Raw genomic sequence first — 15,579 nt, forward strand, 5'->3', positions numbered from 1 at the left:
CCGCCTGCTAAACGGCAGCTGGCCAAATTATTAATTTAATTTATTTTATTTTTCTACTTAAAACTTTTCATTATTAACATTTCAAAATTATATTTTTTTCCATATTTTTATATTTTCTTTTTCTATGTTTCTTCAAAACCAACACTGAACAAAATTGGTAAATAAAAAATGAGAAATAAATTAATATTAAGCTCAAAAAACGCAAGTTTTGTATTATGACTGTATGCCTAAAGCGCAAATTGTCGACTAAGACAATTTTTTTTCAAATTACATTTATTTAAGAAACTGAGAAGCATATTATAGACCACACAAAATGTAAAAAAGACTTAGTTTTGTTGAAAATATTTTCAAAAAACATGAAAAAAAAATAATTTTTCCAACATTTTGCCTCATAAGTACCATAAAAATTTTCGAAATCAATTTTTTCAAAAATTGTAATTATTGCACAGGTCTCTAGCAATAATTTGGCTTTTACAGATTGAAAAAATATCAATTAGTCGACGAGTTATAGCCAAAAAACCATATAAACAATATACTGAAAATCGGCATTTGACTGCAAACTTCGAAGGCCGATTAAAAAAAAATTCGAACTAACATAAACAAACGCCGCGATACGGGTCTTCTAATTTCGCCTCTATTTTCACCCGCCACTCTCAGAATGGACCTAACTTTTGCTAACCTGAATTTGTTCCACAGTGTAATAGAAGTCCTTCCAAAAATCCAACTCTCACCGCTTGTGCAAGCTTTACTCACTTTCTTATCAAACCAATATAAAATGAAGAGATCGCCAAATAGAAATAAATTCACATACATACATCCTACGTACATTATTTATACACTTATACATGGATAGGAACATGTGTGCACACACGTACACATACTCGTATATGCAAACATCTAAAATCCGCAAACATTCTTTTGCAAATTTTTCAAGGTCTATTTTAAGCTTCCTTTTATGTAATTACTTTTGTTGAATATTCCAGTAAAAATGTAAATTTGTAAAGGTAATTGACAATATGAAATAAACCGACACATCAACTTAAGCTGCAGTGACATTAAAGTTAGTAGTCGTACTTGTGATCTAATTTCTTAATTTAGTTCAGATTTAAAGCTTACGAGCACAATTCAATGAGTTAAGAAAACGGAAGACTGCAGTAGCGCACAGATTTGTTGATGTCGTTAGATTGGCTGCCCGATCCTCCCGCTACTAAGGTTGCTTTTGAATATATTTTGAGCCTGAGAATGACAAGTACGCATCAATGGCGCTCTATTATGTATCCATATATAGACTTGTATGTGCATGCCCGTGCATGTGCCAATTAATATAATTTCAAGTACTTGTGTGCAGAAGAGTGTGGGTGTACGCGCACGTGAATACATTGGAATACACATTAGGGGTGGCTTTATTTGTAAGCAAAGTTTTTTAAACTCAGGCATGCTTGATTTTTTTAAAGTATTTTTAAGTAATTTTCTTCTTCTTGAGAGCTCAAAAAGTGTTTCAATACGGTGGCTTCCATGTCCGAATGTGTTTGTGGGCAATGGGTGACAACCACTATCGGTATGAAACACCCAAAATAAAAGTGTACGTCTGTCTCGAGAAAGTGACTCATAAAAAAACAAATTTGAAGGCAGCGTAAAACTGTAGCGGAGGAGGAGCTCAGCCAAATACAAATTATCGTTTGTGTATATGTAATTACGAGTCTAAGAAGAACATTTCTCTAAAAACAAAACAAAAACAAAATACTTTTAATAAAACCACTTAAGTCGCCTTAATATTTTTTCCGTTAGAAATTAAATTGCTTGCTTTTTCTTGAAATATTTAATCAATTAATCATTTATAAATCGCAGTTTAAGTGATAATTAAAAAAAAAAAATCCATAAAGTACTAAATTTTTCTAAGGAAAATCATAATTTATTGATCACAAAGCTAAGCCTCATAAAATCACAGAAGATGTTTTGTCAAAAGTCCATGGATTTTCGATTTTCAGATTTTGGAGATTTTTTGTTGCATCTGATCAGTAAAAGAACACTATAAAATTTGCGAATTACGTGGATAGCAACACCACAAAATATCCAACTTGAGTTGATATAACCGATTTGAGTTGAATTTTTTTTAGCGTTTGTCTGTATGCTGGCCGATCCAGTAGTTGTAAGTTCATTTTGTCCTGAATCTCGTCGAAATAGTTGAAGAGATGCCTTCTAACGTGCCCGGGAGGCGGCTCAGGTACTAGCAGATGTCTACAAGGGTGAAACCTATGGTCGCACCCGAGTAGAAACTGTTTGCTGAGCATTTTCTTGTGCCCTGTGACTGGGAGCATCTGTGCCTCATTATGTAGGTTTGTAGGGGCGACATCAGGAGGCATTCGGTGGCGGTGGCATTTAATATAGCAGTGTTTTGACATGTCTGAAGCTTTGTCTACTGCGAATCATTGGTTCCAGGCGACCAGACAGGCGTAGCATAATGTAGAACCGCCCGGCCAATGGTTTTAAATGTCGCCAGCAACATTTCTTTGTCTTTACCCCAAGTACTGTCGGATCATGTTGCGTTTTTGGACTTTAGCAGCAATTACGGTTGTGTGCGCAGAGAAGGAGAGCAAACTATCAAAGGTGGCTCCCAAAAATTCGAAATGGTTCAAAACGTGAAGAAGTGACTTGAGCGGAATCCCCGACAAAGTGCCAATCAAATGGCGAAAGAACTGAAAATATTTGACCGTAGCATCCGCCACATACTAAAAAATGATCTCAATGTCAAGCCTTACAAGATCCAATTGGCGCAACAATTTCACACCAAAGCAACAACAAGTCAGACTTGAGAGAGCGAAGCGACTCCTTCGCTTGGCCGAAAGCGGTCAATTTCCGAACATTGAGTTCTCTGACGAGAAATTATTTCAAATTGAGCGATTCGTAAACTCCAAAAACGATAGGGTTTATTTGACCGACCGTTCATACGAGAATTTGAATCATCGATTAGCCACCAGCACACGCCACAGGTAATGGTTTGTGCCGCTGTAACCGCTGATGGGCGCTCTCCAATCGTTTTCATCGAGCCTGGCGTTAAAGTAAATGCGAAATATTACCGGGAAAGTATTCTGGAGGTTGCTTTGAAGCCGTGGACAAACAAATATTTCGGTAGCAGACCATGGACGTTTCAACAGGACTCGACACCATCTTACAAAGCTCGAGTGAACCAAGAATGGTTAAAAAACAAGACGCGAATCCTGTGGGTTATTCTCTTTGGGGCATATTGGAGAGAAAGGTTCGAATTAAAAGATTGACCAGTCTCGAGGCGCTGAAAAAATCCATTGTCCGCGAGTGGGCTAAACTACCTGCAAGTCACATTCGGGCAGCTTTCGATTCGTTTCTGGACCATCTCAAGGCCATATATCGAGCAAAAGTAAATTGATTCTTAATTTTGTATTATTTTCACACATTTTTATAATTTGAATTGAATTAAAAGAAATTTGCCAAACTAAATTTATGGCCTTTTTAATTGGTTATACTTCGAGTACCGGACCCTACAGTTTCGAGGCATGCGACGTTGTGCGAATTCGGAAGACGCATAACTATTTCATCGCGTTCATACCCATTGAATAAATTTGTAATTAATAAGTAATAAAAATCTTTCGCTAATAATGCCGCCGTAGCCGAATGGGTTACCATTCGGAATTCACAGAGAGGTCGTTGGTTCGAATCTCGGTGAAACACCAAAATTAAGAAAAACATTTTTCTAATAGAGGTCGCCCCTCGGCAGGCAACGACAAACCTCCGAGTGTATTTCTGCCATGAAAAAGCTCCTCATAAAAATATCTGCCGTTCGGAGTCGGCTTGAAACTGTAGGTCCCTACATTTGTGGGGTAACATCAAGACGCACACCACAAATAGGAGGAGGAGCTCGGCCAAACACCTAACAGAAGTGTACGCGCCAATTATTATTATTTTTTTTTTTTTAATAATGACATCTTGAAAGTGGAATTGCTAGATTTGCGGGTAAGGACTGCAAACACGAAGTCGTTGTCAAAACGTTCTTGGACAAAAAAAAATTAGTTAAAAACAAAACCAAAAGTTTTATTTCACGCAGTTAATCCAAAATTTAAAATTTGAAATTGGGTTTAAAATTGAAATTTGTAGAAAAAGTACATCCCTAATGTGCGTACATACTACATACATAGATTTAACTCTACAAGATTTTTGAATTCATACAACGAAGGCTAAATATATTTATCATTAAAGTACTAATTTGCATCACTGCGACCACTTATGAAAAATCTTTCTGAATGAGTAAGGGCACTTGGATGCAAAATACATACATACATACATACATACACATTTACATACATATTCATTTAATGTTTGTTTTTGGATAGCTTTTATACATTTGTGTGTGAGTTTTTGATCTTGAACTTGTTTTAATGAAAATAATGCCCGTTCTATGCTATTCCTGCTTTTGTTGGAGGCTTCTATTTTTAAAAATCTGTTTTCTATAAATTATCAGTGATTTGTATTTTATTTTTTACTAGCAGATTTCAACAGATGTACTCGTATTCCACAAAAATTGAATTCTAATCTTTATTTATACTTAATTTTTCCTTAATATTTCATCAAATGTTTGTAGGGTGCAATTGAGACATTATTTTGTAGGGAGGAAGCCACGCAAAGAATGTTCAACATCGAAAAGCTGCAATCACAACAGACAGCTCTCGATTCTCACTCCTGCTCTCAGAGAGAATTGCGCTCAACAAACCAGCATGCAGGAGCAATGGAGCAACATTTCTCGTTCTCTCCGTACCGAGAACCACCAAAGAAAAAATCGGATTCCGGAAAGCACGAAAAAACAGTTGGTACGACGAGGAATGTCATGCTGCCGCCGAAAGAAAAGATGCTGCCTATAGTGCCACGCTGCGATTGGGCACAACGCGAGCCCTGTGGGATCGCTACCGAGAGCTGAGAAAGGAAGAGAGACGTATTATCCGACAGAAGAAACGAGAGGCCGAAATACGTGAGTGCGAGGAGCTTGAGATGCTGGCCAATGAGAACAATGCCCGATAATGATACCAGAAAGCTCGGCGGCTTACAGAAGGTTTTAAGACCGGGGCGTTTTCCGGTAAGAACAAACACGGCGATCTTTTGACTGACATCCAGAGCAACCTTAAATTATGGAGGGAACACTTCTCGAACCTGCAAAAATAGTGATAGCTGCGCATGTCACAGAAAATGTGAAGATCCCGTTACCCTAATCGTTGATGACGGAATTGTCGTTCCGCTACCCGACCATGACGAGGTGAGAATAGCAATATCACGGCTAAAGAACAACAAAGCCACGAGCGCCGAGCTCTTCTTCTTCTTAATTGGCGCGATAACCGCTTACGCGATTTTGGCCGAGATTAACAAAGCGCGCCAGTCGTTTCTTTCTCGTGCTAACCGGCGCCAATTGGACACACCAAGTGAAGCCAAGTCCTTCTCCACCTGATCTTTCCAACGCAAAGGAGGCCTTCCTCTTCCTCTACTACCACCAGCTGGTACCGCATCGAATACTTTCAAAGCCGGAGCGTTTGTATCCATTCGGACGACATGACCCAGCCAACGTAGCCGCTGGATCTTTATTCGCTGCGCTATGTCTATGTCGTCGTAAAGCTCATACAGCTCATCGTTCCATCGTCTGCGATATTCGCCGTTGCCAACGTGCAAAGGTCCAAAAATCTTACGCAGAATCTTTCTCTCGAACACTCCAAGCGTCGCTTCATCGGATGTTGTCATCGTCCAAGCTTCTGCGCCATACGTTAGGACGGGCATGATGAGAGTCTTGTAGAGTGTTAGTTTTGTTCGTCGAGAGAGGACTTTACTGCTCAATTGCCTACTTAGTCCAAAGTAGCACTTGTTGGCAAGAGAGATTCTACGTTGGATTTCAAGGCTGACATTGTTATCGGTGTTAATGCTGGTTCCTAAATACACGAAGTCTTTTACAACCTCAAAATTATAACTGTCTACAGTGACGTGGGTGCCGATACGCGAGTGCGCCGACTGTTTGTTTGAAGACAGGAGGTACTTCGTTTTGTCCTCGTTCACCACCAAACCCATTCGCTTTGCCTCTTTATCCAGTTTGGAGAAGGCAGAACTAACAGCGCGGTTGTTAAGGCCGATGATGTCAATATCATCGGCATACGCCAACAATTGTACACTCTTATAAAAAATTGTGCCTGAGGTGCATGGAACTCGATTTTAACTGCTCAATCGACAATTGACGTTTCTGGCCGGAAAAAGACTCTCTCACCTGTTTGAGGTGATTTATCGTTAATTTGACGTTATTTTATTTAGTGCTTTTAATTGCTTACAACTCTCAACTTCTCAACAAATAGGTAAAAAACTGTACCAAAAGGCGTAAAATATCGAATAGACTCAGTTGTTGTACAGACAGACACAGAGCGAGACCTAAAATCAGAAGTGCTTCAAAAATCTTAAATGTCGCCTTAATTCGCAAAAAAAAAACGTAATACAGTAGAAACTCGATTCTTGCGCCCCATGTTTTTTTTTCATTGCGTACTCAGTACTTGCGACATTTTTTGTTTTGTCTTTCTCATTTGCTCTTTTTACCTTCTATTTTCGAGAATAAAGCTCGGGGAAGTACTGTCGATGTCATTCTGGTAATGATATTTTTTTTAATTCAATCAGCTGAACGAATTTAGGGGAGTACCGTCTAATCCGTTTTTTGATTTGCGTTAACTTTTGCATGGTGTGGCTTCATAATGGCGAAGAGAAATTTTAAGCTGCTTCTGAACTGGAACCCACAAGGGAGCAGAGGTCGCGGTCGGCCAAAGATCACTTGGCGAAGGTCGATATTGCGCGAACTAGCAGATGCCGACATCACATGGGACTGTCCAGCACCGTGTACGATGGAAGATTCTTATCGAGGAGAAAAATTATCCAATAAGAGAAGTGACTCCATCAACATATTTTTGGACAAATTTAACAAAAGAAGTATGGATTTGACAAAAGTGCAGATATATTAAATATATAATGCCGATGAGTCTGGCTTGTTTTGGAAGCTCTTACCCGTTAAAACTATAATGCGTTCAAAAGAAACCTCGGCTCCGCGGCATAAGATCAATAAGGAGAGTAAGTAAGGGCAGTAAGCGTTTCCACGTTTGAACATCCCGGGCGTATGAGTAACGAAAATTTTCGCGCATGAGTTCGAGTACATCGAATAATTTGAACGATGCTTGTTTTGGGCATAAAAAAGGACTGGGAAAGAAAGCTGCAGAATTAGTTTTAGAAAGAAAATGGGTATTTTTTTTACTTATACTTGTAGTCCTAATTAAGCTGAAATTAAAATAATACCATTTAAGTTTGGCTGATAGTTAAATGGGAAAATCAGATGATTCGTTAAGGGATAAAATTTCTTTTGGGTTCATTATTTACACCAAATTTGTGTAATTTTGCTTCATTTATGGACGAAATATCACGGGCTTTTTGTTTTTGAAAATTAGTCTGGTGTCGTCCATTTTGAACGTAACTTTAAGTAAGTGTGTTAAGTTTCACAAAAATTTACATAGTATCTGATGATGATTACGCTGAAATATTAGGCGATTACCGACCAAAGCTTTGTAGTTTGCCAAATATTTGAAAAGTTTCATGAGTGTAGAATCAACTTAAATGCTCTCTTTATAGATTTTTTGAAAGCGTTAGATAGTATCGCAAAAATTAGCTTTTCTACTAAGTCTAACCCTCGCCGTGACCTATTCGGAAGTGCTTATATAAGGCAAAACATCTGATTTTTCAAGGTTGCGTTGTCTATGCTTGTGTTCAATCTGATCCTATACCACATAATTAAAGAGGTTGATCCATCAGTCACTATATTCAATGAAGCTTCGCAAATACGTGGCTTTACTGATGAGCTGGAATATCTTTGCAAGAAATATACATGTTCTCAGAGAAGTATTTCAAGCACTCCGATCAAAAGCAAAATCGTTCGGTTTAAAGATCAACGAAGACAAAGCGAAGTATCTCGCAAGGCTTAACACGTTTGGAAAAGCGCCAGATCTTAGAATTGGCGATCACGAATTTGAAAGCGTGGATGAAATTAAATACCTCGGACTGCTTCTCAGTAAAACAGATGATACAACGATTGCTATCCAAGACCGTGTATAGGCTGCAAATAGAACATATTTTGCCCACGTGGAAACTATTAAAAAGCAAGCTCCTAAGTAGGAAAACGAAAATCAAAATACATAAAACACTGATTCGACCAGTGGCAACGTACGGATGCGAAACGTGGACATAGAAAGCAAATACAGGGTGGCCGATGAAAGCCGCTACCAAAAAAAAATTGAATAACTTTTTTTCTTTTTAAGTTATCTGTTCCATTTTTGTTTTAATTTGAAGATTGATCTTTAAAATTTATTAAAATGGATAACTGGGACACGCAAACAAGAATTTGGATGGTCCGCCGCTATCACGCACTGGAGTCCGTAGTTTTGGTACAGAGAGAGTACAGGCGGATGTTTGGCGGCGATCCCCCGAGCAGATGGACCATAATGAGACTGGTGAATAATTTTGCTGAGCAAGGAACAGTCGCAAGAAGGCCTTATCATCGAAACCCACCAGTTCGGACGGAGGAAACGATCGCTGCTGTAGCTGCAGCTATACAAAGCAATCCAAGGGTTTCAACAAGAAGCTTATCTGCTCAACTTGGTGTCAGCCGACAGTCTTTGCAAACAATAATGCACAAAGATTTAGATTTATTTCCCTACAAAATTTAAATGGTTAACAAACTGAATGCAGCAGACTTGCCGATTCGCTTGGAATTTTGCCAGAAGATCCTGCAAATGGTGGAAGAAGACCAAAACATGTTAAACTGCCTTTTCATGTCTGATGAGGCCCATTTCGATTTAAACGGCAATGTGAACAAACAAAATTGTCGAATATGGAGTACTTCTAACCCACAGACACTCCACGAGACGGAATTGCATCCTCTTCGTGTGACAGTGTGGTGTGCGGTTTCTTCACGCTGTATTGCCGGGCCTTATTTTTTTGAAGAAAATGGTCACACCGTTACGGTTACTGGAGACCGTTATTTGAAAAGGCTGAAAGAATTTTTCTATCCAGAACTACGCCGAAAGAGAATTCCTTTCAACTCTGTGTGGTTTCAACAAGATGGGGCAACGTCTCACATAGCCTAGACTGTTATGACAGAGTTGCGACGAAAATTTCCCAATAAACTGATTTCAAGAAACTCCGAATTTCGTTGGCCCCCCAGGTCGCCTGACCTTACTGCACCTGACTTTTTCTTGTGGGGTTTATGTAAACAAGAAGTTTATAAAACAAAGCCAACAAATTTGGATGAACTAAAACAATCAATTCGGGCAACAATTGCGGCTATTCCTGTCGCAACTCTCAAAGCTTTTTACTAAGATGCCGCACTTGTGTCAACGAGCATGGGGGGGCATTTAAATTCAATTATTTTTAAAACTAGTTAAGCTACATTTAATAAAATTTAATGACCTTCAACTTGAAAAAAAAAAATAAATGGATTCCATACACTAAAAAAAAAGTTATTTGAGTTTCTTAATGTAGCAAAATTCATCAGCCACCCTTTCCAGATTGTTTAGAAAGAAGAATACTGAGGAGAATACTGGGTCTAGTACGAGAAGAACGTCGGGTATATCGCATCAGATATAATAGCGAGACAGAAGAATTCCTACATGGCGAAAACGTTGTGCGATTTGCCAAAACGCACCGCATCCGGTGACTAGGACATGTTTGCAGAATGAAAGATGAAAGAATACCTCGCAAATTTCTAGATGCGCGCATGCTTGGTGAAAAGCGAAAATGACGGCCGCGGAAACCGTGGTTAGACGATGTTGAGGACAATGTCAGAAGCATAGGAGTGACCAACTATCGTAGTCTGGCTACCGACTGAGATGCATGGAGAAGAATTGTGAAGGAAGCTAAGGCTCACAACGAGCTGTAATGCTATGAATGATAATGATGATGATGATAGTATCAGACGAACGGAAATTTAATCTTAATACTACAATATTTATTTTATTTTAATAAACTACTAAGACTTGCCATAAGTTCTGTTACAAGCTAAGTCCGTTAAAGGTATGAAATTTTAATACTTTTCTAATGAGGTTAGTTTTATTTAATCATGTAAATATAAATATAAAAAAAATATTTCGAATTTTCATGCAAAATAGTCATCATTCATTGCAGCACGCATGGTTTCCATGGATATTGACGTCGCTTCTCGAACAAAAGATTGTTTGAGACTCTCCGAATTACTGTGAGGTCTTCGACAGGTCATGTTATCCAATTCTGACCACAAACTGTACTACAATGGATTCAGATCAGGACTTCCAGACGGCCAATCTTCCGCGGCTATGAACTCAGAAATTTTGTTTTTTAACCACTGCTGTGTGGTTTTTGCCTTATGGGCTGGAGCGGAATTTTCCTGGAAGATTCAACGCTCTCCATTGAAGAGAGTATTGCTCAACTGCCTCACCACCCTTCTAATACATTCATCTGGTACACTTTTGCCTGGGTGTAGACCGCTTTTTCACAGAAATGAAGAGATGTAATGCCTTTAAAAGCATTTTGCCCTACCACTAAATTGCACTATCACTAATTTTTTAAGGGTTTCATTATCACTAAATCTTCAATTCACTAAATCCGCTTATTTCACTAATTAATTAATGCACTATGCCCAACCCTGTTTACAAGACACTCCCCACCAAACCATTACGAGGGCTGGAGGGTGGCAACGCTGAACCCTTAGAACAACATTTTTTGCGTATTTAGAAGTTTTAGCTTCAATTTTTTCGCTTTGCTTATTAGAAACTTCTTCAACAGTGTAAATTTTCTCATCTGTAAAAAGAATATTTTCATGCCCGATGACCGCGTGCCACCGAAAAAGCTGCTAGCATCTGTCGAGTCTAATTTGACTGCAAGAATTTAGCTAGGGCAACTAGGTACTAGGGAGACAAGTCAAGTACTAATTACCTTACAGACTAGATATTCTTCGAAAACGAGCTGAGGCTATTACCGTCAATGCCGTGAGATATAGTTCGATGATAACTGATTTATTTTGGTCCAAATTGAATGATATGGACGTGAACGGCTAGTGTTTTCAGCAGAACGGTGCTATGTGCAAAACAGCGAACGCCAAGAAATTCTACCTGAACGAATTGAGGGAAGGGTTACCGCTCGAGTGGGTGATGTGAATTGATTCCCATGCCACCGTACGAAGCCGCGAGGGACTTTCTCTTATGATTTGTCTTCTTTAAGGCGTTACATACATACATACGTCCAGAATTTTCAAAAAATCGATTTATTTTTTGTTTACAGATTGTTATTCTTCTTCGATTGTAAAAACTTCCTATAGATACAAAGTTATGGTAGAAAATGTAACTGCCCGACGAAAGTTTGTTTGAGGCAGCTGGCCGTCATTTTCGAAGCCTTTCAGCCTGTCGGTTCTTTTGTTATTCTAAAGTATGTATAGGGACATCTATAAAACATTATGAGGGTATGTGTAGGGTCGATACGCTAAGGAGAAAATTGGAACCGGCTAAAACACGCACGAATCAAGGCTAAGAAAACAACAAAGGAGGCCAGAACATCTCAGCGACTGGATAAAAATAAACTATGTACAACAATTGCTTACTGATCAGGAAGGCATACAATATGAAGCTGGAATGGGAGATTAGACGTACGTTAACAAAATAAATTAAAAAATTCATTTTAAGTTCTCGCTTTGAATGCGCACGACCTCGAGCATGCATTTGAAAGTTTAAACTCGTTTTTCTCGAAACTTCTTTTTCCGGCACCGTGTGCATGATAACTTATACAGTTTTTAATATTTTTTTATGCGTTTTTTTTTTATATATTTGAAAGTGTTCTCTGTATAGATTTGATTTTTGATATTTTTGTTAAAAAATTTTATTAACATAATTAAAGTGTGACATTTGCGACGTAAAACACATACTCTTTTTTAAAATACCGTAAATTGCAAAATTTTTCGAAATTCAAAAATCCGGCTCGGGAAACTATAACTACAATTTTATTTTAGAAGAAATTTTTTACTTTTTACCGATCTATTAACATTTCAAGGTGAAATGATGCAAACCGTGGAGCAACTTTTTTTCTTTGTTCTTTAGGTCACGTGATTTTTTATATACTAACTAGCATTTCCCAGTGGGCTTCGCACCACCATACATAAAATGTTTTTTTTATATCGCAAGAAATTTTTCATATTAAATAAGTTTTCTTTATAGAACTCGTAAAATGTTTAAACAGTTGAATTAGTTGATTTTTTTCATTCAACATTCTTTCTAAAGATGTCACAATAGCCTTTTCTGTACTTTTTAAAAATTTGATTGTGGTGGTCACCTATATACAGGTAAGGTGAAAGAGCCGATAAGAACTTGTAACTAAACTTTGATTCTTTAATTTCCATTTCAATTTTTTACGCTAAATAAGTTATGCTCAAATAAATAAAGTTAAAAATGTTTTTCCAGTTCCTTGAATGCTCCAGTTTTTATTATATTTTCGTCCAAAATTAATATTAACATAATACACTTACAACCACAACAGTACAACAGAAACGCTCATAAGCGGCTGTGTATTTGTTGTTGTTTTTCCCATACAGGCATTTCGTATGAGAGGAAACCATTACTCACATAAAATGTCATAACTCAGGAACGGCTGCACTGATTTCAATCAAACTTCACACAAGCCACCTCCTTAAAGATAGAAAAGAACTCTAAAATTTTTGTGTCAATCGGTTCGGCAGTTCTTGAGTTATAAGATTACCAAGGAAATGTAACTTCTTTTTATATATATAGATTTTTGTAAAGGAAAATTGAAATAAATTTTTTTATGAAGTTTAAGTGCTAATAAACAATGTATACAATTTTTCTATATTTATTTCTATTGTTATCTCTTCTAAAAACATTTTTTTAGCGCATTTTTGGCGCTGCTGGAGGTATGTAACCACTTAATAGCCAAAACTACACCGCAATGATGAGGTAAACGGAAAGGTACGCTGATTCCTATACTATCCGAATAGACACCGCCTCCCACTTGATCGTTGAGTGTAGAATTGTCGGTAATATATAACTGACGCAAGTTTCATAAAATACTAACTACCATTTTCCCAGTCCTCTCTAGACGGAAATTCGATCGCGTTAGGTCTGTCAAGGTGTAAATCCATCGAGTCGTAAAGTCGGTGGTAATCGGAATGCAAGGAAACAGTCTGAGAATACGCAAATGCTCCTTGCTATTCGTTTTAAGCATTGATGATTATCTCACTCTTATGGCCGCTTTAACGACTGATTGTTTAGAAAACAGGTGAAGCGCAACGAAAAGTACAATTTTCAGTGACTAACCGGATATCCTGGGAACGGTTCTAGCGACATATTAGTTGAATTCCTTTGATACGATAAGACTTTTACGAGCAAAGCAAAAGCAATGAGTTGAACTACATTTCTTTGTATTTGTGAATGCAAGCTTTAATTTATCAGCTTATTGATATTACTAGGTTTTTTATTTCCGGTTAGTTTTGCAAATATCCAACTATACGATCAAGATAGTTCCCCCTGACAAGTGATCTTGATAGAGAGCTGGATGTACCAAAGTAAACAAATTAATGTCTAGGTGTAAAATCGTTGCTTTGCTTTTGTTTTGCGGGACTCCCCTATGGAGTTTTGTGCAGCTTTCGGTTAACAGCATTCGATACGTACATGCAAATATACATATGTACAAACATATGTAAAGGGTGATCTGATTAGAGCTACTTTCTCCAATAGGGGTTTTTTGACAGATCGCGCGTGACTACTGTCAAACTAAATACATTTTTTTTTAGGTATTCATTGGCATTTCCTCGTGAAAACACTTACGTCTCAGCAACGTTTACAAGTCCTACAATTGTATTACGAAAAACGACGCTCTGTAAAAAGTGTTCAATGCGCGCTCAGCCAAAACTTATGGTGTATAGCGATGAGACCCATTTGTGGCTTAATCGCTATGTCGATAAGCAAAATTGGTATATTTGAGTTGAAGAGCAGCCTGAAGTCATTTACGAACATCCATTACATCCATTGTAAGCAACCGTTTGGTGCGGTCTAAGAGCTGGAGGAATCATCGGCTCATATTTCTTCAAAAACGCCGAATGCCGGGAATTGAAGCTCGTGATCTGTACTATAATTGGACCCAATGGTTTCACGGCGCTCCTTTCCATACAGCCCGTGAAACAATGGATTCTCAGCGTCGTTGTTTCGGTAAGAAATTTATCTCTCGCCTTGGATCAGTGTATTGGCCACCAAGATCGTGTGATATCACTCCTTTGGACTTTTATTTGTGGGGGTATGTAAAGTCTAAATGCTTTGTGGATAATTCAACTTCGATTAAGGCATTGGAAGCCCAAATTACTAAAGTTATTCACGAACTACCGCCCGAAAGCCCTCCAGCGAGTCATTCAAAATTGGGGTTTACGGATGGCCAAATTAGGGCGCAGTTGCGGCGAACATTTGAAAGGGATTATAAAGGGTTTTTAATAAGAGGTGTTATTGTGATATTCAAAGAAAAATGATATTTTTTAATATAAATGATCGGATGTTTATTTCTTTATAAAGAGGAAGGTATGCCGTTAATAGGGCGGCCGCCGTAGCCGAATGGGTTGGTGCGTGATCACCATTCGGAATTCACTGAGAGGTCGTTGGTTCGAATCTCGGTGAAAGCAAAATTAATAAAAACATTTTTCTAATAGCGGTCGCCCCTCGGCAGGCAATGGCAAACCTCCGAGTGTATTTCTGCCATGAAAAAGCTCCTCATAAAAATATCTGCCGTTCGGAGTCGGCTTAAAACTGTAGGTCTCCATTTGTGGAACAACACAAAGACGCACATCACAAATAGGAAGAGGAGCTCGGCCAAACACCTAACAGAAGTGTACGCGCCAATTATTTATTTTTTTTTTTTTATGCCGTTAATAGTGGAAAATAACATCAGGAAAATGACCACCACGACCACGCTTACAGGGCAATATCCGAATTGCAAAACGACTGCCGTATGTCCTCGATAGTCTCACGAATTCCATCTCTGAGGTCTTGAATCGACCCTGAGCTATTGGCCTCGACCTTCTCTCTCACGTGGCCACAAAGATAAAAGTCACAAGGTATTAAACCACAAGATCTCGGTGGCCAATTGTGATCACCTCCTCGAGAAATAACAGGGTCCGGAAACTTTTCCCGTAAAATATCAATGGTTTCGTTGCTTGTGTGGCACGTAGCGCCGTCTTGTTGAAAATAAACATTGTCCAGATCAATACCATCCAATTCCGGCCACAAAATATCTTTAATCATCTCTCGATAGCGCAATCCATTCACAAATAACAGATGTTATTGGAAAACCATTTATTTAAAAATAAATGTCCCGCATAGTTCTACACAAAAAAAATAAAGATTGCCCAATCAATATGAATTTTCGTTGTTTTATTTCAATTTAAAATTCGATACCTCTAAATTGATCACCCTTTATGTGTAAATAAATATAAGTACATGTTTGCATTGGTGCACGCGAATATGCATAAAT

The sequence above is a fragment of the Anastrepha obliqua genome, chromosome 4 (assembly GCF_027943255.1).
Source record: "Anastrepha obliqua isolate idAnaObli1 chromosome 4, idAnaObli1_1.0, whole genome shotgun sequence".
Lineage (NCBI taxonomy): Eukaryota > Metazoa > Arthropoda > Insecta > Diptera > Tephritidae > Anastrepha > Anastrepha obliqua.